This window comes from Macaca mulatta, chromosome 11 (genome assembly GCF_049350105.2).
Source record: "Macaca mulatta isolate MMU2019108-1 chromosome 11, T2T-MMU8v2.0, whole genome shotgun sequence".
NCBI lineage: Eukaryota > Metazoa > Chordata > Mammalia > Primates > Cercopithecidae > Macaca > Macaca mulatta.
Genome location: NC_133416.1, coordinates 33,518,778 through 33,539,940, shown reverse-complemented (window position 1 = coordinate 33,539,940; position 21,163 = coordinate 33,518,778). Strand labels below are relative to the sequence as shown.

The 21,163-nt window shown below is 47.0% G+C and overlaps 1 non-coding gene across 1 annotated transcript; it reads right to left on the bottom strand.

The window, feature by feature from the left end:
* Positions 1-8,285: 8,285 nt before the first annotated feature.
* Positions 8,286-8,387, bottom strand: LOC114671150 (U6 spliceosomal RNA). The gene has a single exon (XR_003721045.2). It is a non-coding gene; the product is annotated as a U6 spliceosomal RNA (small nuclear RNA).
* Between the last annotated feature and the right edge of the window lie 12,776 nt (positions 8,388-21,163).

Here is a 21,163-nt window from a genome sequence, read left to right as displayed (position 1 = left end):
CACTTGAGGTCAGTACTTTGGAGAGCAGCCCAGTCAACGTGATAAAACCCTATCTCTACCAAAAAATACAAAAATTACGTGAAAAAAATCTGGGTGTGGTGGCAAGGGCCTGTAATCCCAAACCACTCAGGAGGCTGAGGCAGGAGAATCACTCGAACCCAGGAGTTGGAGGTTGCATTCAGCCGAGATCATACTACTGCACTCCAGCCTGGGTGACAGAGCGAGACACTGAAACAAATAAAATAAAACAGGGAAAATCTTTTTCACCAAATATTTCTTAGCTACAACAAGGAAATACAGTACATAAAAACTTGATAAAGTGGACTTCACAAAACTTTTTTTTTTTTCTCCGAGACAAAGCGTGTCTCTCTGTCTGCCGGGCTAGAGTGCAGTGGCGCGATCTCAGCTCACTGCAACCTCTGCCTCCCAGTTTAAGCGATTCTCATGCCTCAGCCACCGGGATAGCTGGGATTACAGGCACTAGCCACCACATCTGGCTAATTTTTGTTATTTTTAGTAGAGACGGGGTTTCACCATGTTGGCATGGCTAGTCTCGAACTCCTGACCTCAGTTGATGCACCTGCCTTGTCCTCCCAAAGTGCTGGGATTACAAGTGTGAGGACATCATAAAATTTAAGAATGGCCAGGCATGGGATTACATCCTGTAGGAGGCCAAGGTGGGGGAATCACTTGAGGCCAGGAGTTTGAGATCAGCCTGAGCAACACAGCAAAACTCTCTCTCTCTCTCTCCAAAAAAAAAAAAAAAAAAAAGATGGGCCAGGCGCAGTGGCTCACACCTGTAATCCAACACTTTGGGAGGCCAACACAGGTGGATCACCTGAGGTCAGGAGTTTGAGACCAGCCTGGCCAACATGGCGAAACCCCGTCTCTACTAAAAATACAGAAATTAGCCGGGTGTGGTGGCACGTGCCTGTAATCCCAGCTATTCGGGTGGCTGAGGCAGGAGAATCACTTGAACCCAGGAGGTGGAGGTTGCAGCAAGCTGAGACTGCACCACTACACTCCAGCCTGGGTGATAGAGCAAGACTCTGTCTCAAAAAAAAAAGAAAAAGAAAAAGATGGACAGTGTCTTTGTCCATTCAGGCTTCTATAAGAAAATACCAGCCTGGGCAACATAGGGAGACCCCATTTCTACAAATAATCAAAAAATTAGCCAGGCATGGTGTCACACATCTGTTGTCCCAGATATTTGAAAAGCTGAGGTGGGAGCATTGTTTTGAGCTCAGGAGGTTGAAGCTGCAGTGAGCCGTGATCATGTCACTGTACTCTAGCCTGGGTGACAGAGCAAGACCCTGTCTCAAAAAAAGAAAAAAAAAATACCATATGCGGGATGACTTATAAAGAATAAACAACAGGTTGGGTGCGATGGCTCACGCCTGTAATCCCAGCACTTTGGGAGACCGAAGTGGGCGGATCACATGAGATCAGAGTTCGAGACCAACCTGACCAGTACGATGAAACCCTGTCTCTACTAAAAATACAGAAATTAGTTGGGCATGGTGGTGGGTGGCTGTGATCCCAGCTACTCGGGAGGCTGAGACAGGAAAATTGCTTGAACCTGGGAGGTGAAGGTTGCAGTGTTGTGCCATTGCACTCTAGCCCGGGCAACAAGAGCAAAACAATGTCTCAAAAATAAATAAATAAATAAAATAAACAACAGACATTTATGTCTCATAATTGTGGAAGCTGGGAAGTCCAAGAGCGAGGTGCTAGTATCTGGTGAGAGCCTATTCCTCACAGATGGTGTCTTACAGCTGTGCACTCACATGGTGGAAGGGGTAAACAATCTCCTTTGGCCCTCTTTTATAAGGGCGCGAAGCCCATTCGTCACCTCTCAAACGGCCCCAACTCTTAACACTATCACATTGGAGATTAGGTTTCAACATACGAATTTTGAGGGGATACAAAAGTTGTGACCATAACAATGATCAAGCTCATATGCTTCATATTCTGACCAAAGATCTGGTGGTACATGTTTGCAGCAGAGGCCTCGGGTCCTGAAAGAAATAAATCTGCCAGGCCCAGGACTAAGAACTCTTCTGCCAGAATGTATGCTCTCTGAAAGAAATTTAGGAGAATGCAAAGATAAGCCACAGACTGGTAGAGAATATTAGCAACACACATATCTGGCAAAGGGCTTGTATCCAGAGTATATAATGAACCCTCAAAATGCAGTAATAAGATAAACAGCCCAACAACAAAAAAAGGGCAAATGATTTGAAAAGGCACTTCACCAAAGAAAAACATAAAACAATGTCAAAAAGCCCACAAAAGGCTGGACACGGTGGGTCATGCCTTTAATCCCAGCACTTCAGGAGGCCAAGGCAGGAGGATTGCTTGAGCTCAGGAGTTTGAGAACATTCTGAGCAACATAGCAAGACCCTGTCTCTACAAAGAGTTTAAAATTTAGGCCGGGCGCGGTGGCTCACGCTTGTAATCCAAGCACTTTGGGAGGCCAAGGTGGGCAGATCACGAGGTCAAGAGATCAAGACCATCCTGGCCAAAATGGTGAAACCCCATCTCTACTAAAATTACAGATTAGCTGTGCATGGTGGCATGCGCCAGTAGTCCCAGCTACTTGGGAGGCTGAGGCAGGAGAATCGCTTGAACCTGGAAGGTGGAGCTTGCAGTGAGCTGATACCGCGCCACTGCACTCCAGCCTGGCAACAGAGCGAGACTCATCTCTAAAAAAAAAATAAATAAATTAGGCTGGGCGCGGTGGCTCACTCCTGTAATCCCAGAACTTTGGGAGGCCAAGGCAGGTGGATCACCTGAGGTCAGGAGTTCAAGACCAGCCTGGCCAACATGGTGTAACCCCGTCTCTACTAAAAAAACACAAAAATTAGCCAGTCCTAGTGGTGTGCACCTGTAACTCCAGCTACTTGGGAGGCTGAGGCAGGAGAATCACTTGAACCCGGGAGGTGGAGGTTGCAGTAAGCCAAGATCGCACCACTGCACTCCAGTCTGGGGGATAAGAGCAAAACTATGTCAAAAATAAAAAAAAGGAGGCCGGGCGCGGTGGCTCACGCCTGTAATCCCAGCACTTTGGGAGGCCGAGGCGGGTGGATCACAAGGTCAGGAGATCGAAACCATCCTGGCTAACACGGTGAAACCCCGTCTCTACTAAAAATATAAAAAAATTAGCCGGGCATGGTGGCGAGCACCTGTAGTCCCAGCTACTCGGGAGGCTGAGGCAGGAGAATGGCATGAATCCGGGAGGCGGAGCTTGCAGTGAGCCGAGATAGGAGCACTGCACTCCAGCCTGGGTGACAGAGCGAGACTCTGTCTCAAAAAAAAAAAAGAAAAAGAGAGATACAGAATTACCTAATTCTCATAGATTTTAGTTTATTTGTTTATCTTTATTTTTTTTTAGTTTTTATTTTTGAGACAGTCTTCTCAGTTGCCCAGGCTGGAGTGCAGTGGTGCAATCTCAGCTCACTGCAACATCCTCCTCCGGGGTTCAAGAGATTCTCCTGCCTCAGCCTCCCAAGCAGCTGAGACTACAGGCACCAGCCACCATGCCTGGCTAATTTTTCTATTTTTAGTAGAGCTGGGGTTTCACCATGTTGATGAGGCTGGTCTCGAACTCCTGACCTCAAGTGACCCACCCACCTCGGCTTCTCAAAGTGTTGGAATTACAGGAGTTAGCCACTGCACCTGGCCTTGTATATTTAGTTTAGAACAATGCCTGGCACACGGAAGAAAACAAAAAATGTTACCTACAAAAAAGAAAAAAGAATCCTACCTGTGAATGGAGTCTCACCTGAATTATTTCCCTCCCACCCCCACGTCTGGGTTTGTTAAGTCATTCCCCCCCCCAACAGGATTTGCACCACTGTTCCTCCTTCATCACACTCACTTGTCACACAAGTTTTTAACCTTTGGGCAGCTCTGAATTCCTTTGACAATCTCAAGAAAGCTACACCATCCCCAGGAAAACACACATTATGGATGCACACACACACTCTTAGGTACAATTTTGGGGTGCCCATAGAACTCTAACACTAACCTGCCTTTTTAGATCCCTGAGTTAAATGGACATTAATGTCAAAGACTCCTTATTCCTTTGGAGCAGCAAACCTCAATAGGTCACAGGAGATTCCCAGAGCAGATCCTTACTGCAAGGATCAGAGTCCAAACGAGGCTTCACCAATCTGAGCTCATCTGGGATGCAAATTGCATTTCTCCCAGGAGGGGAGAGGACTCTCATTGTTCCTTCCTGACTGCATTTTTAGAGCTGACCCTTCACCCTAATGGGGGAAGGGCGCTACGGGGATGAGGGCAGGGAGGAGGTAGGTTACCAATGAAAGAACGGGGCTGCAGGAGATTCTGAGATCATTTATTTACAAACTTCTGCAGCCCTGCTAACCTACATGCTTGTGATTTACCTCATATCTGTCTCCCAGTTGGTAATCAACAAACCCTTATTACCATAATGACCTATGCTTCTGTGTTCTGCCGGAGAGGGTGATAACACGGGAGGCTGCTCCCCCATCCCGCCCTTTGAGAAAAAAGAAGACTGGCCAGTATAAAGGTGGCAAATAGACCTGTCACTTCCCATTAGTTCTCTAACCGCTGTGAGCTTCCATTTTGCCTTTAGAATGGGAATAGTAAAACAGACCTCATACTTTTGTGCGAAAGTGAAGGAACCGCAAATCGCCTGCCCCTAGTAGCACCAATAATCGTTAGCTGATGCTTCTTAATATTACATCGCACCTGGATGGATGACAGGCCTGCTTGATAGAGTTTGGGGTTGGCTCGGGGAGAAGAGCAGAGTGCAGGGACCTTCCTGTAACAGGGCCTGTCTGTCTTATACTTTCACTCTAGACAGCCCTTTGCCTTTTTGGTGTCCAGGAAAATGCCCCAGATCTTCCAGGGCTTCACTGTCCCCTTCCCTTTAACTGGGGTTCAGATACTCTCATCTACAGACGGTTCCGTCATAAGGCCAAAAAGTCCATTGGATTCAAAGGATCTGAAAGATTGGTCCAGCCCTTTCTTTATTCTGATTAGAAACAGTCCCAGAGATGACGTGATTTGCCCAAAGTAGCGCAACTTCCTGGAACGAGAAACCAATCCGAAGATTTCCATGTCGGCGTTCTTTCCGCGGTGATCGGGTTACCTCCCAGACTTAGGATTTGCTTTTGAAAGAAAAGGAGAGGTCACATGGGAAAGGCATTGAAGGAAAAATTATTTGAATTTGGCAACTGCTAGCGGTGTGGGGGATGAGAGGTGGAGGGCGATGAAGTGCCCCTTCACACACACACACACACACACACACACACACACACACACATACACACACAAAAATAATGTGAACAATTTTAAAGTGCTTTACTTTAGGAGATCATGGATTTTCCGGCGGGGGAGGGGCCGAAAACTTACCTGTTTACCCAGCCAAGTTAACAATACTCTGCATTGTTTACCTAACGCAGAGTAGGTACTGAATAACTACTTGTGGCACGGATGACTGCATGACTGGATGCACCCCATTCCATCATAGTCAGATGAGGATTTGCAGAGCCAAGCCCCACCTGGGAGGCATGTAAGTCCTTTCCAGTTCTTCTCAATTATGGCTCTGCAGTGAGTATATTTTGTTCATCAGTTCTTGACTGCACATCTTGATTATTTCCTCAGGATATGTTCCTAGAAGTGGGATTACTGGGTTGAAGGGGATACACATATTTAAGACTCTTGATTCTGAACCCCTCCCGCAGTATAAAAAGGAGTCCGCTTCCCAGCAAGCTGGCCCAAACAGGCTATTATCAGGCTTAATTTTTATTTTTTATTTGTGTGCCCTCTTGAGAGAACAAAAATTGTATCTCGTTTGGTTTGCATCTCTTTGGGGACTAATTAGATCAAGATTGAACTAGTTTTGAAGAAACACTCTAAGGAGTCCAGAGAAATCCTGTGTTGGGCAGGAGATCCATGAAACCAGGCACATCCCGCCCACTGAGGTGAAACCAAAGGGCGTCTATTGTTCGGTGTGATTTAACCTTAAGATGGAAACATCTGAGCCTTGCTAGAGAGGCTTCCCCTGAGCAAGGGCTGGGGGTGGGGAGCTGTGACTTATCAACTTCCCTATGTTTATTTTCATTTCCTGATGGAGAGTAAATCCTATAAACAAATGAAAAACCTGTGGACTTATATTTAAAGACTACAAGGAAAAGGGGAACTGGGCAAACTACTGCAACTCAAAAGTCGTGGAAAAGGCGGGAGGGGGAGTGGGGAATTTAGAAAGATATTTACAAGAGATGGCAGATAGGTCCCTGGGGGTCTGTGGCCAGCCTGGAGAGGAAGAGACCGAGCTAGAGGCTGTGGAAAGCTCTAGAGACTTTGTACTAGAAAAGCTGCTTGTTGGTTGCAGAGCTTACATGGCCAGGGATCCCCGAGGACCTGGAAAGGGTTTTTAATGGACTTTTGAGAATCAAAGTGAACTGCCAGGGACAAACAAGAGTGGTGAGGAAATGGAGGCAGTCGTGCAACTCAGGCTGGAAAATTGCTCTAGAAATGGCAAGAAGGTAGCTGTGGCGTTTTCCAAGAGAAGAGGTTGGTGGTCAGCTGGGAGCTTTCCTTGACTATGAAACAAGGAAGACTTCTCCCCCATCCAGAGCCAGTAGCTGTCCCTGCTCTTCACTTAAGCACAAACCGTACCCAGGAGGATGACTGATTTACAAATGTTTACAGACAATTTTATTTACTAATCTAGCTCTCACTCTCAACTAAATTTATAGTCCTAATTATAGTCATCAGCATTTTCTTGATAATAAACCTGCAAGATTTTATTTATTTATTTATTTATTTTTGGAGACAGAGTTTCACTCTTGTTGCCCAGGCTGGAGTGCTGTGGTGCAATCTCAGCTCACCGCAACCTCCACCTCCTGGGTAGCTGGAATTACAGCCTCTCGAGTAGCTGGGATTACAGGCATGCGCCACCACACCCGGCTAATTTTGTATTTTTAGTAGGGAAGGGGTTTCTCCATATTGGTCTGGAACTCCTGACCTCAGGTGATCCGCCTGCCTCCGTCTCCCGAAGTTCTGGGATTGAGCCACTGCACCTGGCCTACAGGATGTATTTTATAGTTGTTTTTTAAAACTTTGTGGAGAGTTTATTTTCTTGATTGCTTTAAGTTCCCTATTAAAGTCTTAAATGTAACAATTGGCTTCTAACAGTTTAGTAATCTATGAATATTTTGTATCGCTTTATTTATTCTAAAAGGGCTTAAAGTCAAAGCAAAAATGAGTATTAGAGGTTTAAATGAGTGATTCAAAACCCTTTGAGGTTATGGATATGTTAATTACCCTGATTAGATCATTACACATTGTGTGCCTATATCAAAATCTTACATGGCACCGCATAAATATATGCAATTATTATGTGTCAATTAAAAATAATAAAAGCAGAAAACTCCAAATAAAATGTTTGAAAAACTTGTCACACTTCAAAGTCACTTGGCACATTAAAAAATAGTTTTCTCCTGCTTCACCCTTGAGAGGTGAATTTTATGGAACTGGGGCAAACCCAGAATCTGTATTTTTTTTTTTTTTTTTTTTGAGACGGAGTCTTACTCTGTTCCCAGGCTGGAGTGCAGTGGTGCAATCTCAGTTCACTGCAAGCTCCGCCTCCCAGGTTCATGCCATTCTCCTGCCTCAGTCTCCCAGAGTAGCTGGGATTACAGATGCCCGCCACCATGCCCGGCTAATTTTTTTGTATTTTTAGTAGAGACGGGGTTTCACCGTGTTGGCCAGGATGGTCTCGATCTCCTGACCTCATGATCCACCCGCCTCGGACTCCCAAAGTGCTGGGATTACAGGCATGAGCCACCATGCCCGGCAGAACATGTATTTTTAAAAACCACCTAGGTGATTCCTAAATTGCTGCGACAAAGACCAGTTTGAGGAACTTGTGATCTAAATGCTTATCTATATTTTGTATGTTGTTTTTTTTTTCAAAATGAATATAAAAAATATGAGGCTGGGCACAGTGGCTCATACCTGTAATCCCAGCACTTTAGGAGACTGAGGCGGGTGGATCGCTTGAGCTCAGGAGTTCGAAACCAGCCTGGGTAACATAGTGAAACCCCGCCTCTACCAAAAATACAAAAATTAGCCGAGCACAGTGGTGCATGCCTATAGTCCCAGCTACTCCAGAGGCTGAGGCAGAAGAATCCATTGAGCCCGGAAGGTGGAGGTTGCAGTGAGCTGAGATCACACCACTGTACTCCAGCTGTGGTGATAGGAGTGAAACACTGTCTCAAAAATAATAATAATAAGAGGAATGCTTGATGAATTTGCCTGTCATCTTTTGCAGGAGCCATGCTAATCTTCTCTGTTATGGTTCCAATGTTCCAATTTTAGTATATGTACTGCCGAAGCAGGCACTTTGTTTTTTAATGGTGTTCAGAAGTGACAGTTTTAATTTTAATCTTTTTTTTTTTTTTTTTTTTTTTGAGGCAGAATTTCACTCAGTTGCCCAGGCTGGAGTGCAATGGCATGATCTCTGCTCATTGCAACCTCTGCCTCCTGGGTTCAAGGGATTCTCCAGCCTCAGCCTCCCAAGTAGCTGGGATTACAGGCACCCACCACTATGCCCAGCTAATTTTTTTATTTTTAGTAGAGACGGGGTTTCACCATGCTGGCCAGGCTGCTCTCAAACTCCTGACCGCAGGTGATCCTCCTGCCTCGGCCTCCCAAAGTGCTGCGATTATAGGTGTGAGCCACTGCGCCCAGCCTTTAATTTAAACAATTTTTAAGTAATGGAGGCCAGGTGTAGTGGCTTACATCTGTAATCCCAGCACTCTGGGAGGCTGGGGTGGGAGGATTGCTTGAGAATTAGGAGGTGGAGGCTGTAGTGAGCCATGATTGTACCACTGCACTTCGGCCTGAATAACAGAGCGAGAAATAAAATAAAATAAGTATAATATAAAATAGGCCGAGTACGGTGGCTCACGCCTGTAATCCCAGCACTTTGGGAGGTTGAGGTGGGCGGATCACAAGGTCAGGAGTTCGAGACCAGCCTGGCTAATATGGTGAAACCCTGTCTCTACTAAAAATACAAAAATTAGCCAGGCGTGTTGGTGGGTGCCTGTAATCCCAGGTACTCTGGAGGCTGAGGCAGGAGAATCACTTGAACCTGGGAGGCAGAGGTTGCAGTGAGCAGAGATTGCGCCACTGCACTCCAGCCTGGGTAACAGAGCGAGACTCCGTCTCAAAAAAATAAAATAAAATAAATATTAAGTAGTGCTTTGCATTTCTGGAAAACATTCCTTTTCTCCTTCCTCCCCACCCACAGTGGGCTTCAACTCACTGGCCTCCTTTCAGTCCTTATCTAACCTACTGTGCTGTTCTCACAGTACCTGAAACTCTCTTCTGGCTTCCTGTGATTCCTGGCTTTCTCCTCCCCTCTCTGGCAACATATTTTCGACTTTCTTTTGTGAATGACAATTGGCAAGACTTTCTTCCTTTACTATCTTTCAAAGCAAGCAACGTTGCTGCATAAGGTGTCCTAGAAACTCTGGGGAAGGGTCCTAGGGCCATGTTAACTACTCCCATCATTGGTGTCTAGGTGCTTGGATTCTCAAGTCTCCATCTCTCACCATTTCTTTGAGAGGCTTTCCAGATCCCCGCACGTCAACTGCCTACTAAGCATTTATTCTCAGATGGCCTACAAAGCACCTCAAGCTCAGTATTTCTCAAATGTTAAGTTCCTATCCATGTTTGCCCTCTGTGCCTCACAGCTTAGAGAATAGCTCCGCCCAGTTACTCAAGCCAGAAACCTGGGGGTGTCCTAGTCATCCATCTAGCACCACTGTCCTAAACACTGGGGATACCAGAGACTACAAACAAGTATCCCTGTCCTCATTGAGCTTATGTTCCCGAGGAGGAAGACAGACATAGCAGTCAGTTCCTACACCCAGTGACACCAGCTCTGCAGCAGCACTGCCGCCAGCCATTTGGCCTCTCCAGCTCCTCAGTGCAATCCCCGCATCCGCCTCACCCCGCCAGTTGGCCTCCCTCTGCTCTTTTACTCCCTTCAATCCATTCTCCCACAGCAGTGGTAACCTTCCTTGTTTTCATTTCTTTTTTTTTCCTTTCTTTTTCTTTCCTTTCATTTCTTTCAGATACAGTCTCGCTCTGTCACCCAGGCTGGAGTGCAGCGGCGCCATCTCGGCTCACTGCAACCTCCTCCACCTCCTGGGTTCAAGCGATTCTCCTGCCTCAGCCTCCCTCATAGCTGGGATTACAAGCACCCACCACCTTGCCCAGATAATTTTTTTGTATTTTTAGTAGAGCCAGGGTTTCAACATGTTGGCCAGGCTGGTCTCGAACTCCTGACCTCAGGTGACCCGCCTACCTCAGCCTCCCAGAGTGCTGGAATTACAGACATGAGCCACCGAGCTGGGCCAGGAGTGTAATCTTTTTAAAGCCAAATCTTAACTGTGAGCCTCCAGCTTTAGGCTCTTCACGCTTGCAGGATAAAGTCCACCCTTGCAAACTCGGGTTAAAAGATGGTACAAGTTCTGGGCCCTGCTGGGCTCTCCACGGCACCCCTCACCGTCAGGCAGCGCTCTCTGTGCGGCCATACTGAGTTACAGCCACGGTTCACTGCACCTGCCGTCCCTCAGCTCCCTCCTGCCTCGCTGCCTGATGAACTCCTGTCACTCTGTAGGGCTCAGCTTGGATGCTGTGACATGCAGCCTCTAGAATGGCCCACAGTGACCCCTACCTCCTAGGAATCCCTTTCCCTTGAGTGAGCTGGATTTACTGATGCAATTTTGAATGATAGAACCTTGCAGAAGGGATGAGACATCACTTCTGAGATTAGGTTACATAAAGACTGTCACTTCTTTCTAAGGGCTCTTTCTCACTTGGATGGTCTCCAGAAAGTCAACTGCCATGTCACGAAGTGCCCTGTGAGAAGGACCTGTAAGGAGGGACAGAGGGAGGCTTCTAAATGACAGCCTTCGAAGAACTGAATCCTGCTGGTGACCAGTGAGGGAGCTTGGACTTCGGTCCCCCAGTGTTGAGCCTTCAGATGAGATGGCAGCCCCAGCTGGTGGCATGACTGTAACCTCATGAAACACCTTCAGCCAGAAAGCACCCAGCTAAGCCATACCCGTATTTATGACCCAAAGAAATTGTGAGATAATAAACATTTCTTCTCTCAAACTGCTATACCTTAAGCTACTTCGTTACACAGAGATAGAGAACACCACCTCGGCCGGGCGCGGTGGCTCAAGCCTGTAATCCCAGCACTTTGGGAGGCCGAGGCGGGCGGATCACAAGGTCAGGAGATCGAGACCACAGTGAAACCCCGTCTCTACTAAAAATACAAAAAATTAGCCGGGCGCGGTGGCGGGCGCCTGTAGTCCTAGCTACTCAGGAGGCTGAGGCAGGAGAATGGCGTGAACCCAGGAGGCGGAGCTTGCAGTGAGCCGAGATCGCACCACTGCACTCCAGCCTGGGCGACAGCGTGAGACTCCGTCTCAAAAAAAAAAAAAAAAAAAAAAAGAGAACACCACCTCTGGACCCCTGCCTGCCACCATACCAAATTCCATGCCCTGAGTTCTAGAGCCAATGGGGTTTCCACCTGTCATGCCCAGCCCTTCACTGCTAGTATTATAATGAGGGCTTGCCCATATCTCTGCCCCCAGATGGCAGACTCTGTAGAGGAAAGAAGGAAGGAGGAGGGGGAAGTCACCACTTTCTTTCTCAAGACTGAGTCTCTATTCTGCTGCTGGCCACACGTTTATACCCACAGTGTCAACAGTGCCTGGCCCCGAAGTGCAGCTGCAACTTCAGAAAGAGGATCGGGCCAGCCAGAGCCAAAGCTCTACAGCAGCCACCTTCCTCCACCTCCTTCTATTACACTTCCCTCCACCTTCCTCCACCTCCTTCTATTACACTTCCCTCCACCTTCCTCCACCTCCTTCTATTACACTTCCCTCCACCTTCCTCCATCTCCTCAGTCTTCTCGGCCAGCTCCCCCGACCCTTGAGCACCTGGCAAGCACGCACACACACAGGCACACGCAGGCATGCGCGCACGACACCAGGCCCACAGCCTCCCTCTACTCCAGAGGAGCTAGGTGGAGTCACTCCTCCCTCCTTTCACACACACCCTGGGGCCACGCTTTTGTGGCTTTTCTGAGTGAAAGGGGAGGTGGGGCGGGGCTGGGGGAAGCCGTCTCTACCTTTGAACTGCCCAGTTCCTCCACCTTTATTTCCAGCTAACCACTGAGTGCCTGCAAAAAACAAAACAAAACAAACCAGAAAAACTAAAAATGGAGCCCAAGCGTCTCTTGCTGCTTTCAGTTTCCGGAGAGCCGGCACACAGGTCACCCACTATCCCTGCCCAAACCCTGAGGTCTGAGGAAGGCCTCTTCACACTGCCTCTGGGCGCTGCCTTTGGCTTCCGGGAGCCCCCCAGGCACCTCCCTGGAAACGGGTGGAGCTCTGTCCTGTGGCTCTGATTCACTCTCCTGTCCCTTGGTACACCATTGCACCGTGTCCTCCTGCTGGCCCTTCTGTTACCCTGTACTTGCTATACACTACCACTGTGGCCGGAGTCCTCACGCCAGGAAAGCAACTTCCCCTGTGTCCTCCCCCACTCCTGAGTCCAATCCTTCAAGTCTACGGTGCCCAAGCAGGGGGAATGAATGTTTGAGAGACACGCCTGGGTCTGAACTCACCTCTATTGGAGGAAAACAAAGCTCACTAAGATTGCACCCTACGGTGTGTGCTTCTGTTCTCTCCACCTACTGTCAGCACTCTCAGCAGTTTTCCTCTTGGCTCTGCCTCCTGCAATTACTTTCTGCTCAGCTGCTTGCTGTTGCTAAGAAGGGTTATGCCCATCAACTGTGCTGTAGACATGCAGTATTGTGATGATGGGAAGGACATGGCTTGGAAGGTGGCTTTAATTTGAATTCTGCCACTTACGATATTTGGCCCTGCGTGTGTTACCTGATTGTCCTATGCCTTATCCTCTGCGTCTGCTAATAGACCGTTTCCCAGGGTTGTGCAGAGATGAAATTAAATAAAACTACACACACTACAGTGCATGGAATGTACTAGGTGTTCAATAAATGTTTCCTTTTTTTTTTTTTGAGATTGAGTTTCGCTCTGTTGCCCAGGCTGGAGGGCAATGGTGTGATATCGGCTCACTGCAACCTCCGCCCTCCCGGGTTCAAGCGATTCGCCTGCCTCAGCCTCCTGAGTAGCTGGGATTACAGGTGCCCAGCTGATTTTTGTATTTTTATTTTTATTTTATTTTATTTTTTTTGAAACAGAGTCTCGCTCTGTTGCCCAGGCTAGAGTGCAGTGGCGAGATACTGGCTCACTGAAACCTCCGCCTCCTGGATTTTAAGCAATTCTCTGCCTCAGCCTCCCGAGTAACTGGGATTACAGTCACGTGTCACCATGCCCAGCTAATTTTTTGTATTTTTAGTAGAGATGTGGCTTCACCATCTTGGCCAGGCTGGTCTTGAACTCCTGACTTCGTGATCCACCTGCCTTGGCCTCCCAAAGTGCTGGGATTACAGGCACGAGCCACCGCGCCTGGCAATTTTTGTATTTTTAGTAGAGATGGGATCTCACCATGTTGACCAGGCTGGTCTCAGACTCCTGACCTCAGGTGATCCGCCTACCTTGGCCTCCCAAAGTGCTGGAATTACAGGCGTGAGCCACCACACACGGCCAAATGTTTCTTGTCTTGTGTTTCAAAAGGACCATAAGGCCAGGCACAGTGGCTCATGCCTGTAATATCAACCCTTTGGGAGACTGAGGCAGGAGGACTGCTTAAAGCTAGCAGTTTGAGACCAGCCTGGGCAACATAGCAAGACCCTGACTCAACAAAACTCTTAAAAAACCAAAAGCATTAGCCTGACATGGTAGCATGCACCTATAGTCCCAGCTTCTCTGGAGGCTGAAGTGGGAGGATCACTTGAGCTCAGGAGTTGGAGGATGCATTGAGCTATGATTGCACCACTGAACTCCAGCCTGGGCAACACAGTGAGACCCTGGCTCTAAAAATAAATAAATAAATAAATAAATAAAAATAAAAGGACTTTTAACAATCTTTGTAGTTTTTTATTGGAAATACGCATATAAAGCAAAGAAGATTTTGAGGTCTAGCTGACAAAGGGCCACATTCAGTCTTTTATTGGTTTTTTGGTGAAGTAGGAAGAAGTTGAGGGTGGTATGAGGAGACTACTCTTATTGGTTTTTAATCTGACTTACCCTGCTGTGCTGCGTTAATGCTGTGGAAAACAGCTGCTCAAATGCCAGAGGAATGGATGTGCCCGAGCCTGCCCCGGACTCCCACGTGATAAGGTGTTTTTCATGTTTGTGTTCAGGTCTGTGTACCTCTGCTTTGGCCTCGCCACGATGGAAGGGAAGTGCCCCCATTACAGGGATCACACAGAATATGACGGCTAACACGCTACATCCAGCCTGCCATTATCTGCAGGGGTACAGCATCATTGGATTCACATGTATCATTCAACTTCCAGATCAGCAAATGCTTGTCTTCATAAATTAAGTGCATCCAAGTTTCTTTATATTGGCCACAGCAGACACAGAGAATTGGTAGCAAATCATGGATTTCAGCAGTCTTTTCAAATCAGTCAAGATTAGGTCTAGTATGTGCTAGTGCCTGAGTCTAAGCATAATAAGAATAACAGCCAAACACATTATGTTGAGATTTTTAGAAATTTAAATCAAGGTTGGGTGCGGCGGCTCACGCCTGTAATCCCAGCACTTTGGGAGGCCGAGGAGGGTAGATCACTTGAGGTCAGGAGTTGGAGACCAGCCGTGGGCAACATGGTGAAACCCCATCTCTACCAAAAAATACAAAAATTAGCGTGGTGGTGGGTGCCTATAATCCCAGCTACTTGGGAGGCTGAGGCAGGAGAATCACTTGAATCCGGGAGGTGGAGGTTGCAGTGAGCTGAGATCACTCCAGCCTGGGTGACAAAGCAAGACTCTGTCTCAAAAAAAAAAAAAAAAAAGAAAGCCAGGCAGTCGTGGTGGCTCACGCCTATAATCCCAGCACTTTGGGAGGTCAAGGCAGGTGGATCACCTGAGGTCAGAAGTTCAAGACCAGCCTGGTCAACATGGTGAAACCCCATCTCTACTAAATATAAAAAAAATTAGCTAGGCGTGGTGGCAGGCGCCTGTAATCCCAGCTACTCAGGAGGCTGAGGCAGGAGAATCGCTTGAACCCGGGAGGCAGAGGTTGCAGTAAGCTGAGATCACGCCATTGCACTCCAATTTGGGCAACAAGAGCGAAACTTCGTTCCAAAAAAAAAAAAATTAAATCAATCATAGGAGTTTCTATACACACAGAAAATCCATTACTACAATAGTTCAACTTTTTCTCAACAATGTGAAAAACTACTGTAGTTCTGTAAACCAAGGTTTTATCAAGAGCAGATCAAAATTGAGTTCTGAAGCCTACATATTAACTCATTGATAGCATAAACAGGAAGAGGTATAAAAGGCTATTTTGACAGTGGGAGAGGCAATTTAGCATTTTGTGTAACTAAAGTCAGCACTTCAAAGAACACTGCAAAGGGGCTTCTACTCTCAGCCAGTCTCCAGCGACGATGTCTGAACTTGCCCTCCACCAAGCCATTTAGAGTTGTTTGCCATTTAAAATGATACATACCAGTCATCACTTATAATAATTGGTAGGGCACTTAAAGAAAGCAAAATAAAGTTGTCAGAGAAGGAGGCTGGTTGGGTTTGACTAGTTGCTCAGACAGTATTGTGTTACTTTATTTAGGTCATAATGCCCAAATTCTCAGCTTTGGAGGGCCCCAACCCTCCTATTTTGCTAGAATACTTGAGGTGATCACTCAGGCTCACAGTGGGAGCTAACAGTAACCAAACTCCTAAGAGACTGATGTGCAAGCCAGGTGCCAATTTGTAGTTTTATAGTAAGAAATAAAATGCCAAGAGGACCAGATGGTCAGTGCAGTCTCCCTTATGGGAGTAGATGTGAGACAGTCGGAAGACAGAAGTTAAACTAGAATAATGGAAGTCAGAGACCAGCAATTCTAAGTTTAGGACCTCAGAGGGGAAGAAGACCTTTATCACTGTGGTAAGTGAAAATTCAAGTTACAAAATAGGATGTACAATGTAACCCCAGCTTTATTTAAAGGTGATAACACAGCCTGGCCAACATGGCAAAGCCTGTCTCTACTAAAAATACAAAAATTAGGCTGGACGTGGTAGCTTATGCCTGTAATCCCAGTACTTTGGGAGGCCGAGGCAGGCAGATCACGAGGTCAGGAGTTCGAGACCAGCCTGACCAACATAGTCAAACCCTGTCTCTACTAAAAATACAAAAATTAGCCGGGCGTGGTGGCACATGCCTGTAATCCCAGCTACTCAGGAGGCTGAGGCAGGAGAATTGCTTGAACCCAGGAGGTGGAGGTTGCAGTGAGCCAAGATCATGCCACTGCACTCCAGCCTGGGCAACAGAGCAAGACTCCGTCTAAAAACAAAACAAAACAAAAATTAGCTAGGTGTTGTGGCACATGCCTATAATCCCAGCTACTTGGGAGGCTGAGGCAGGAGAATCACTTGAACCTGGGAGGTGGAGTTTGCAGTGAGCTGAGATCGCACCACCACACTCCAGCATGGGTGATGACAGAGCAAGACTCTGTCTCAAGAAAATAAAAAATATAAATAAATAAATAATAAAGGTAATCATAAGCCTGAAAAGCATATATAATAATGAGGGCAGTTATAATCTCTGAATGGCCTATGAGCAATCTTTCTTTTTCTTATCCCCACTTCATTTATTTTTTCTTTTTTTTTTCTCATCCCCACTTTAAAAATAATTTCTATAGGCCAGGCATGGTGGCTCACGCCTGTAATCCCAGCACTTTGGGTGGCCAAGGCGGGCAGATCACAAGGTCAGGAGTTCAAGAGCACCCTGGCCAATATGGTGAAACCCCATCTCTACTAAAAATCCAAAAATTAGCTGGGCGTGGTGGCGGGCGCCTGTAGTCCCAGCTGTTCAGGAGGCTGAGGCAGGAGAATCACTTGTACCCAGGAAGCGGAGGGTCCAGTGAGCTGAGCTCTTACTACTGTACTCCCGCCTGGGTGGCAGCGTGAGATTCCGTCTTAAAAAAAAAATTGTTACAAAATAATTATGAGCACCAGTTGAGGTAAGCAAATAAAGAGAAACTAAATGTCCAACATTAAAGCCTTTGTTAAATAAATCATGAAAATCTATATGGAATGTTATGCCATCATTAAAACTCGTGTTGTAGAAGAGTTTTCAATGCTTGGGGAAGTAACTGTTAGAATTTATTAAGTTTTATTGGAGGCGGGGTGCAGTGGCTCACACTTGTTAATCCCAGTACTTCAGGATGCCCAGACAGGAGAATTACTTGAGCCCAGAAGTTCAAGCCCAGCCTTGGCAACACAGTGAGACCCCATCTCTACAAAAATAAAATTAGCCAGGCTTAGCGGGCACACCTGTTGTCCCAGCTACTCTGGAGGCTGAAGTGGATTACCTGAGCCTGGGCTGTCGAAGCTACAGTGAGCCATGAGTGTGCCACTGCACTCCAGCAGGAGAAACAGAGCAAGATCCTGTCTCAAAAGAAAAAAAAAATGGCTGGGTGGGGTGGTTCACGACTGTAATCCCAGCACTTTGAGAGGCTGAGGTGGGTGGATTGCTTGAACCCAGGAGCTCCAGACCAGCCTGGGCAACATGGCTAAACCCTGTCTCTACTAAAAATACAAAATGTAGTGGCGTGTGCTGGCGCAGCCTGTAGTCCCAGCTATTCTGGGACCTGAGGCAGGAGAATTGCTTGAGCCCAGGAGATCAAGGCTGCAGTGAGCCATGATCACACCACGGCACACCAGCCTGGGAGACAGAAGTGTTTTCCCTGCTTGGCACATTAGTTTCTCCTGCTTTGAGGCCATCTTCATGTGACCACTCAGAACCTAGGGCAGGCCAAGAGGAAGAGAGTGTAGGGTTCCCTTGCTAGCTTGGCTTTAAAGCAACATTGTCCAGTAACTATGCTTGCGGGAAGTATGCACAATGCTTCTGTAAGCCCAGAGATTTTACAGAGCCTTCGAGACCCAGTCAAAGCAGTCTTACGCGATGGCTGCCTTCCTGGGATAGCAAGTTTTAAATAGTAAATGACTGTAAAGAAACTCATTAGGGAAGGCATATTTTACCTCTTTTTCTGTCGTCATTATAATAGAGGATTCAATCAAGTTTAATTTATTCAGCCAGGTGCCCGCGGAAGCCGCCTCGTTTGTTTGGCTTTGTTTTCATGAAATCCCTCGTCACTTGTGTTCCGAGCGTCAGTGAGCTAATCCTGCCCCTCTGTCAGTTCCATGGTAGACAAAGGCCACTAACACAGACTCTCCACAATGAGAACGGGCAGAGAATCTATTGATGTGTCAGTTGCCTGTGAATTATGGCCAAGATATTTGCCTGACATATGGTACAAGGTTATCACGTTGTAAAGGCAACTCATTTGAAGCAAAGCATCCATGCACACCAACAGACACTCGCAACCACGTAGGGTCACAAAAAATTATACCCAAGGACAAATATTCTTTGCATTTGAAGCAAAAACTACATAACAGTAGAGTTAATCTATTGGGAGTATTTTACTTTCTATAGGATAAAAATAAAGATAAAAATTACAGCAGCCATGAGGGATAAAGTGGGAAAACAGCCACGTTTAGTCCTAATCCTCAATCAGAGGACCCCTGTTAGGATAGAGGGACGGGGCCATAGGTAGGAAAGAGTGTTATCACCTGAATCCATTTTATTTTATTTTATTTTTTGAGACAGTCTCGCTCTGTCACTAGGCTGGAGTACAATCTCGGCTCACTGCAACCTCCTCCTCCCAGGTTCAAGCAATTCTGCTGTCTCAGCCTCCTGAGGAGCTGGGATTACGGGCACCTGCCACCATGCCCAGCTAATTTTTGTACTTTTAGTAGAGACGGAGTTTCACCATGTTGGCCAGACTGGTCTTGAACTCCTGACCTCACGATCTGCCCGCCTCAGCCTCCCAAAGTGCTGGAATTACAGGTGTGAGCCACCGTGCCCAGCCTGTTTCATTTGTTATTTTTTAATTTTTGAAACAATGTCTCACTCTGTCTCCCAGGCTGGAGTGCAGTGGTACCATCTCAGCTCACTGAAACCTCCGCCTCCTGGGTTCAAGTGTTTCTCGTGCCTTCGCCTCCCGAGTAGCTGGGATTACAGGCATAAGCCACCTCGCCTGGCCCCTGGACCCATTTTATCCATAGAAAGGAACACGGTGATGCCATGGAGACAGATGTCGTCTGGTCATCTAGCTTTCTGTTAGACACCTCCAGACAGGCCCAGGAAGGTTGGCCTTTGCCTTTACAGATTCAGAATCTTAAATTAATTAGCAGCAAAGTTAACATTTTTTTTTGAGGGTCTCACTCTATTACCCAGACTATAGTGCAGTGGTAAAATAATGGCTCACTGCAGTCTGTACCTTCTAAGCACAAGTGATCCTCCCTCCTCAGCCTCCTGAGTAGCTGGGACCATGGGCTTCCGCCACCACACCCAGCTAATTTTTTCATTTTTTGTAGAGACGGGGGTCTCACCATGTTGCCCAGGCTGGTCTCGAACTCCTGGGCTCAAGTGATGTTCCTGCCTTGGCCTCCCAAAGTGCTGGGATTACAGGTGTGAGCCACCACACATGGCCTAAACGTATCTTTTTGGGGGACACAATTCAACCCATAAAGGCAATCTCATTATTTCTGCACAAAGGATAGTGTAGTGGGCATCTGCTCACACTGCTTCATATCTTTTCTCTTCTTCTGGCACTGCACCTCCCTCCTCCCTTCCTATGGGAAACTTCCTCACCATTCCACACCTGCGAGTCCACACCCTTGGCCACACAGGACTGAGATGTAACCCAAGCTGGGCATGTGACTGGTCAATTAATGACCTTCCCTCAGATTTTTCTAAATGGACCTGGTGGCGGAAGATTCTTTCCTGTCTGGGATGCAGGACTTGGGCACAAAACCTTGGAACTGCAGCAGCTACATCCCCAAATACATGGAGAGAAGTTGTCTGAAAAAAGAGAAGATGAAGCCAACAGGAGGAGAGGAGCTGGGATGAGAGGCAGAGGGCAAGAGCCAGATAGCTTAGAGGTTCTTGATTCCAGCTTTCCTTAAGGTTTGGCCCTGGTGCATCCAGCGTTATGAGAATTAACCAGGTCTCCTTTGTGGTCAACTAGTTTGAATTGGGTTTTTGGAACAAAAAGGGTCCTAGGAGAAACCTGTAGCATAGTGAGGAGGAAAGGGACAGAGCATTAAGTGGATCCTTGAGGTCTTGATCATTTGGGAAAGCCTGAGGAGAGCCCCTGGGGACATACAACATCTTTCCAGAGGAGCAGAGGGCTGGGTGGAGAAGTGGACCCTGAGAAGTAGTTGGGGATCCTTCAGGGACTGAGGCGTGTGGCTCTCTAGGACAGCCAGCATATCAGGAATTTGGGCGTTAAAGATCAATTACAGCCTCTGTGGGACCTGAAGCTATTTAAATTAAAAATGAAAAGGCAAATTATCAGCCAGTGAGGTAGCTCATGCCTGTAATCCCAGCATTTTGGGAGGCCGAGGTGGGCGGATTATGAGGTAAATAGATCAAGACCATCCTGGCCAACATGGTGAAACCCCATCTCTACTAAAAATACAAAAATTAGCTGGGCGTGGTGGCGCATGCCTGTAGCCACAGCTACTTGGGAGGCTGAGGCAGAAGAATCGCTTGAACCCAGGAGGCGGAGGTTGCAGTGAGCCCAGATCACGCCACTGCACTTCAGCCTGGCGACAGAGTGAGACTCGCTCAAAAAAAAAAAAAAAAAAAAAAAGGAAATTATCAAAAAGCTGGTTGGTGAGCCTAGAATCCCAGCCAAGGGGATCTACACAAGCTGACTATATTAGTCCATTCTCTTGTTGGTAATAAAAATGTACCCAAGACTGGGTAATTTATAAAGGAAAGAGGTATAATTGACTCAGTTCCAGTGTGGCTGGGGAGGCCTCAGGAAACTTACAATTATGACAGAAGGGGAAGCAAAGATGTCCTTCTTCACATGGCAGCAGCAAGGAGAAGTGCTGAGCAAAGCCAGGGAAAATAACCC